Source organism: Thalia democratica, chromosome 3, assembly GCF_965202585.1.
Source record: "Thalia democratica chromosome 3, ktThaDemo2.hap1.1, whole genome shotgun sequence".
NCBI classification, from domain to species: Eukaryota; Metazoa; Chordata; class Thaliacea; order Salpida; family Salpidae; genus Thalia; species Thalia democratica.
The window spans coordinates 2860859-2869045 of NC_139167.1; the positions used below are offsets into that span (position 1 = coordinate 2860859).

Here is an 8187-nt window from a genome sequence, read left to right on the forward strand (position 1 = left end):
AGATGCAATAACTTTGTCATTTCTAGTCGTAAGAAGCTAAAAAGTATTTTAAAATGTTCCTGAGAATCTCAGCTTTCAGGCAATGTCTTTAGATTGACCAAAAAAGTCGCATTCTTTCGATATGAGTGGAAACGTAAAGTCTTCCGTGAAAATTATTAAAGTTATGAAATTGTGGTATATTTTTTTTTAAACTTCAGACAAACTTTACAGCGTATCCCCGCCGTTACTAACGCTAGGTTTAATTTGTTCACTTTTTAATAAAAAAGTGTTTGTTTCAAAGTACGTTATAAGTACTGAAGTTTTTTTTTTTTAATACCCGTTGAACTCGATTAACAATAATGAAATATTTTAAAAGTTGCTTCTTGATGATTTTACTTACTTTTTTTTGCTTTGATAATGTTAATGAAATAATTAAACTTTCATTTGTACGTATTTTGTTTGCTGTTTTTGTTAAATTTTCCTAGTGACGTCATGTTTCAATAGAAACTAGCAGCATATACAATAGTACAAAAACAAATTTGTATCACACATTTTAGACCAACTATTTCTAAAAACTACAAACAAACTAATAATTCACTTAATAGGAATATAGCTACTCTTAAATCTAGATATAGTTGTAAGCTGTGCTAGATTGAAAAAATATGTCCTTACATATATGCTATATTTTTCTGTACCAATAAGTCAGCATGGCCGAGCGGTCTAAGGCACCAGAAAAGCTAGAATTGGCCACTGGGTCCCACCAAGTGGGCGAGGGTTCGAACCCCTCTGCTGACACTTTTTTATAAAACTGTTTTATTTTTAACTACTTATAAACATGGGTTGAAAATTGTTATTTTAGTTTACTTATTTATTTTTAAATGTGTTTTAGTTTCTTATTCTTAATTCAAACTTCTATCACTTAAATATCAATTTTATGTATTTTTCCCGCATTAACAAGAAGTACAAACAACTTTTAACTGTTATTATCATGTATATTTTTATTCTTGCCGATTTAGTACATAAAAATTATTTTTAAAAATTGTAACTCACTCGAAGTGAAATGGTTGTGAATATTAAATTGAAAATTAAAAAAAATCTTTATAACTTTGTTTTTTTGTCGTTCTGCAAATGAGCAACTTTTTGTGATAATTTATGCTGGATTTTTTCTAAAATTAACAACAAAACTTTGACACAATTATAAGCTTCTAGATGCAATAACTTTGTCATTTCTAGTCGTAAGAAGCTAAAAAGTATTTTAAAATGTTCCTGAGAATCTCAGCTTTCAGGCAATGTCTTTAGATTGACCAAAAAAGTCGCATTCTTTCGATATGAGTGGAAACGTAAAGTCTTCCGTGAAAATTATTAAAGTTATGAAATTGTGGTATATTTTTTTTTAAACTTCAGACAAACTTTACAGCGTATCCCCGCCGTTACTAACGCTAGGTTTAATTTGTTCACTTTTTAATAAAAAAGTGTTTGTTTCAAAGTACGTTATAAGTACTGAAGTTTTTTTTTTTTAATACCCGTTGAACTCGATTAACAATAATGAAATATTTTAAAAGTTGCTTCTTGATGATTTTACTTACTTTTTTTTGCTTTGATAATGTTAATGAAATAATTAAACTTTCATTTGTACGTATTTTGTTTGCTGTTTTTGTTAAATTTTCCTAGTGACGTCATGTTTCAATAGAAACTAGCAGCATATACAATAGTACAAAAACAAATTTGTATCACACATTTTAGACCAACTATTTCTAAAAACTACAAACAAACTAATAATTCACTTAATAGGAATATAGCTACTCTTAAATCTAGATATAGTTGTAAGCTGTGCTAGATTGAAAAAAATATGTCCTTACATATGTGCTATATTTTTCTGTACCAATAAGTCAGCATGGCCGAGCGGTCAAGGCACCAGAAAAGCTAGAATTGGCTACTGGGTCCCACCAAGTGGGCGAGGGTTCGAACCCCTCTGCTGACACTTTTTTATAAAACTGTTTTATTTTTAACTACTTATAAACATGGGTTGAAAATTGTTATTTTAGTTTACTTATTTATTTTTAAATGTGTTTTAGTTTCTTATTCTTAATTCAAACTTCTATCACTTAAATATCAATTTTATGTATTTTTCCCGCATTAACAAAAAGTACAAACAACTTTTAACTGTTATTATCATATATATTTTTATTCTTGCCGATTTAGTACATAAAAATTATTTTTAAAAATTGTAACTCAGCTTTCAGGCAATGTCTTTAGATTGACCAAAAAAAAGTCGCATTCTTTCGATATAAGTGGAAACGTAAAGTCTTCCGTGAAAATTATTAAAGTTATGAAATTGTGGTATAATTTTTTTTAAACTTCAGACAAACTTTACAGCGTATCCCCGCCGTTACTAACGCTAGGTTTAATTTTTTCTTTTTTTAATAAAAAAGTGTTTGTTTCAAAGTACGTTATAAGTACTGAAGTTTTTTTTTTTAAATACACGTTGAACTCGATGAACAATAATGAAATATTTTAAAAGTTGCTTCTTGATGATTTTACTTACTTTTTTTTGCTTTGATAATGTTAATGAAATAATTAAACTTTAATTTGTACGTATATTGTTTGCTGTTTTTGTTAAATTTTCCTAGTGACGTCATGTTTCAATAGAAACTAGCAGCATATACAATAGTACAAAAACAAATTTGTATCACACATTTTAGACCAACTATTTCTAAAAACTACAAACAAACTAATAATTCACTTAATAGGAATATAGCTACTCTTAAATCTAGATATAGTTGTAAGCTGTGCTAGATTGAAAAAAATATGTCCTTACATATGTGCTATATTTTTCTGTACCAATAAGTCAGCATGGCCGAGCGGTCTAAGGCACCAGAAAAGCTAGAATTGGCTACTGGGTCCCACCAAGTGGGCGAGGGTTCGAACCCCTCTGCTGACACTTTTTTATAAAACTGTTTTATTTTTAACTACTTATAAACATGGGTTGAAAATTGTTATTTTAGTTTACTTATTTATTTTTAAATGTGTTTTAGTTTCTTATTCTTAATTCAAACTTCTATCACTTAAATATCAATTTTATGTATTTTTCCCGCATTAACAAGAAGTACAAACAACTTTTAACTGTTATTATCATATATATTTTTATTCTTGCCGATTTAGTACATAAAAATTATTTTTAAAAATTGTAACTCACTCGAAGTGAAATGGTTGTGAATATTAAATTGAAAATTAAATAAAATCTTTATAACTTTGTTTTTTTGTCGTTCTGCAAATGAGCAACTTTTTGTGATAATTTATGCTGGATTTTTTCTAAAATTAACAACAAAACTTTGACACAATTATAAACTTCTAGATGCAATAACTTTGTCATTTCTAGTCGTAAGAAGCTAAAAAGTATTTTAAAATGTTCCTGAGAATCTCAGCTTTCAGGCAATGTCTTTAGATTGACCAAAAAAAGTCGCATTCTTTCGATATGAGTGGAAACGTAAAGTCTTCCGTGAAAATTATAAAAGTTATGAAATTGTGGTATATTTTTTTTTAAACTTCAGACAAACTTTACAGCGTATCCCCGCCGTTACTAACGCTAGGTTTAATTTGTTCACTTTTTAATAAAAAAGTGTTTGTTTCAAAGTACGTTATAAGTACTGAAGTTTTTTTTTTTAATACACGTTGAACTCGATGAAAAATAATGAAATATTTTAAAAGTTGCTTCTTGATGATTTTACTTACTTTTTTTTGCTTTGATAATGTTAATGAAATAATTAAACTTTAATTTGTACGTATATTGTTTGCTGTTTTTGTTAAATTTTCCTAGTGACGTCATGTTTCAATAGAAACTAGCAGCATATACAATAGTACAAAAACAAATTTGTATCACACATTTTAGACCAACTATTTCTAAAAACTAAAAACAAACTAATAATTCACTTAATAGGAATATAGCTACTCTTAAATCTAGATATAGTTGTAAGCTGTGCTAGATTGAAAAAAATATGTCCTTACATATGTGCTATATTTTTCTGTACCAATAAGTCAGCATGGCCGAGCGGTCTAAGGCACCAGAAAAGCTAGAATTGGCTACTGGGTCCCACCAAGTGGGCGAGGGTTCGAACCCCTCTGCTGACACTTTTTTATAAAACTGTTTTATTTTTAACTACTTATAAACATGGGTTGAAAATTGTTATTTTAGTTTACTTATTTATTTTTAAATGTGTTTTAGTTTCTTATTCTTAATTCAAATTTCTATCACTTAAATATCAATTTTATGTATTTTTCCCGCATTAACAAGAAGTACAAACAACTTTTAACTGTTATTATCATATATATTTTTATTCTTGCCGATTTAGTACATAAAAATTATTTTTAAAAATTGTAACTCACTCGAAGTGAAATGGTTGTGAATATTAAATTGAAAATTAAATAAAATCTTTATAACTTTGTTTTTTTGTCGTTCTGCAAATGAGCAACTTTTTGTGATAATTTATGCTGGATTTTTTCTAAAATTAACAACAAAACTTTGACACAATTATAAACTTCTAGATGCAATAACTTTGTCATTTCTAGTCGTAAGAAGCTTAAAAGTATTTTAAAATGTTCCTGAGAATCTCAGCTTTCAGGCAATGTCTTTAGATTGACCAAAAAAAGTCGCATTCTTTCGATATGAGTGGAAACGTAAAGTCTTCCGTGAAAATTGTTAAAGTTATGAAATTGTGGTATATTTTTTTTTAAACTTCAGACAAACTTTACAGCGTATCCCCGCCGTTACTAACGCTAGGTTTAATTTGTTCACTTTTTAATAAAAAAGTGTTTGTTTCAAAGTACGTTATAAGTACTGAAGTTTTTTTTTTTAATACACGTTGAACTCGATGAAAAATAATGAAATATTTTAAAAATTGCTTCTTGATGATTTTACTTACTTTTTTTTGCTTTGATAATGTTAATGAAATAATTAAACTTTCATTTGTACGTATTTTGTTTGCTGTTTTTGTTAAATTTTCCTAGTGACGTCATGTTTCAATAGAAACTAGCAGCATATACAATAGTACAAAAACAAATTTGTATCACACATTTTAGACCAACTATTTCTAAAAACTACAAACAAACTAATAATTCACTTAATAGGAATAAAGCTACTCTTAAATCTAGATATAGTTGTAAGCTGTGCTAGATTGAAAAAAATATGTCCTTACATATGTGCTATATTTTTCTGTACCAATAAGTCAGCATGGCCGAGCGGTCTAAGGCACCAGAAAAGCTAGAATTGGCTACTGGGTCCCACCAAGTGGGCGAGGGTTCGAACCCCTCTGCTGACACTTTTTTATAAAACTGTTTTATTTTTAACTACTTATAAACATGGGTTGAAAATTGTTATTTTAGTTTACTTATTTATTTTTAAATGTGTTTTAGTTTCTTATTCTTAATTCAAACTTCTATCACTTAAATATCAATTTTATGTATTTTTCCCGCATTAACAAGAAGTACAAACAACTTTTAACTGTTATTATCATATATATTTTTATTCTTGCCGATTTAGTACATAAAAATTATTTTTAAAAATTGTAACTCACTCGAAGTGAAATGGTTGTGAATATTAAATTGAAAATTAAATAAAATCTTTATAACTTTGTTTTTTTGTCGTTCTGCAAATGAGCAACTTTTTGTGATAATTTATGCTGGATTTTTTCTAAAATTAACAACAAAACTTTGACACAATTATAAACTTCTAGATGCAATAACTTTGTCATTTCTAGTCGTAAGAAGCTAAAAAGTATTTTAAAATGTTCCTGAGAATCTCAGCTTTCAGGCAATGTCTTTAGATTGACCAAAAAAAGTCGCATTCTTTCGATATGAGTGGAAACGTAAAGTCTTCCGTGAAAATTATTAAAGTTATGAAATTGTGGTATATTTTTTTTTAAACTTCAGACAAACTTTACAGCGTATCCCCGCCGTTACTAACGCTAGGTTTAATTTGTTCACTTTTTAATAAAAAAGTGTTTGTTTCAAAGTACGTTATAAGTACTGAAGTTTTTTTTTTAATACACGTTGAACTCGATGAAAAATAATGAAATATTTTAAAAATTGCTTCTTGATGATTTTACTTACTTTTTTTTGCTTTGATAATGTTAATGAAATAATTAAACTTTCATTTGTACGTATTTTGTTTGCTGTTTTTGTTAAATTTTCCTAGTGACGTCATGTTTCAATAGAAACTAGCAGCATATACAATAGTACAAAAACAAATTTGTATCACACATTTTAGACCAACTATTTCTAAAAACTACAAACAAACTAATAATTCACTTAATAGGAATATAGCTACTCTTAAATCTAGATATAGTTGTAAGCTGTGCTAGATTGAAAAAAATATGTCCTTACATATGTGCTATATTTTTCTGTACCAATAAGTCAGCATGGCCGAGCGGTCTAAGGCACCAGAAAAGCTAGAATTGGCTACTGGGTCCCACAAAGTGGGCGAGGGTTCGAACCCCTCTGCTGACACTTTTTTATAAAACTGTTTTATTTTTAACTACTTATAAACATGGGTTGAAAATTGTTATTTTAGTTTACTTATTTTTTTTAAATGTGTTTTAGTTTCTTATTCTTAATTCAAACTTCTATCACTTAAATATCAATTTTATGTATTTTTCCCGCATTAACAAGAAGTACAAACAACTTTTAACTGTTATTATCATATATATTTTTATTCTTGCCGATTTAGTACATAAAAATTATTTTTAAAAATTGTAACTCACTCGAAGTGAAATGGTTGTGAATATTAAATTGAAAATTAAATAAAATCTTTATAACTTTGTTTTTTTGTCGTTCTGAAAATGAGCAACTTTTTGTGATAATTTATGCTGGATTTTTTCTAAAATTAACAACAAAACTTTGACACAATTATAAACTTCTAGATGCAATAACTTTGTCATTTCTAGTCGTAAGAAGCTAAAAAGTTTTTTAAAATGTTCCTGAGAATCTCAGCTTTCAGGCAATGTCTTTAGATTGACCAAAAAAAGTCGCATTCTTTCGATATGAGTGGAAACGTAAAGTCTTCCGTGAAAATTATTAAAGTTATGAAATTGTGGTATATTTTTTTTTAAACTTCAGACAAACTTTACAGCGTATCCCCGCCGTTACTAACGCTAGGTTTAATTTGTTCACTTTTTAATAAAAAAGTGTTTGTTTCAAAGTACGTTATAAGTACTGAAGTTTTTTTTTTTAATACACGTTGAACTCGATGAAAAATAATGAAATATTTTAAAAATTGCTTCTTGATGATTTTACTTACTTTTTTTTGCTTTGATAATGTTAATGAAATAATTAAACTTTCATTTGTACGTATTTTGTTTGCTGTTTTTGTTAAATTTTCCTAGTGACGTCATGTTTCAATAGAAACTAGCAGCATATACAATAGTACAAAAACAAATTTGTATCACACATTTTAGACCAACTATTTCTAAAAACTACAAACAAACTAATAATTCACTTAATAGGAATATAGCTACTCTTAAATCTAGATATAGTTGTAAGCTGTGCTAGATTGAAAAAAATATGTCCTTACATATGTGCTATATTTTTCTGTACCAATAAGTCAGCATGGCCGAGCGGTCTAAGGCACCAGAAAAGCTAGAATTGGCTACTGGGTCCCACCAAGTGGGCGAGGGTTCGAACCCCTCTGCTGACACTTTTTTATAAAACTGTTTTATTTTTAACTACTTATAAACATGGGTTGAAAATTGTTATTTTAGTTTACTTATTTTTTTTTAAATGTGTTTTAGTTTCTTATTCTTAATTCAAACTTCTATCACTTAAATATCAATTTTATGTATTTTTCCCGCATTAACAAGAAGTACAAACAACTTTTAACTGTTATTATCATATATATTTTTATTCTTGCCGATTTAGTACATAAAAATTATTTTTTAAAATTGTAACTCACTCGAAGTGAAATGGTTGTGAATATTAAATTGAAAATTAAATAAAATCTTTATAACTTTGTTTTTTTGTCGTTCTGCAAATGAGCAACTTTTTGTGATAATTTATGCTGGATTTTTTCTAAAATTAACAACAAAACTTTGACACAATTATAAACTTCTAGATGCAATAACTTTGTCATTTCTAGTCGTAAGAAGCTAAAAAGTATTTTAAAATGTTCCTGAGAACCTCAGCTTTCAGGCAATGTCTTTAGATTGACCAAAAAAGTCG

The 8187-nt window shown here is 27.9% G+C and overlaps 1 non-coding gene across 1 annotated transcript; it reads left to right on the plus strand.

Annotated features, from left to right (window-relative positions):
- The first annotated feature begins 1867 nt into the window (after positions 1 to 1867).
- Positions 1868 to 1960, plus strand: Trnas-acu (transfer RNA serine (anticodon ACU)). The gene is given in 2 exon segments: positions 1868 to 1918; positions 1925 to 1960. It is a non-coding gene; the product is annotated as a tRNA-Ser (tRNA).
- The last annotated feature ends 6227 nt before the right edge of the window (positions 1961 to 8187 follow it).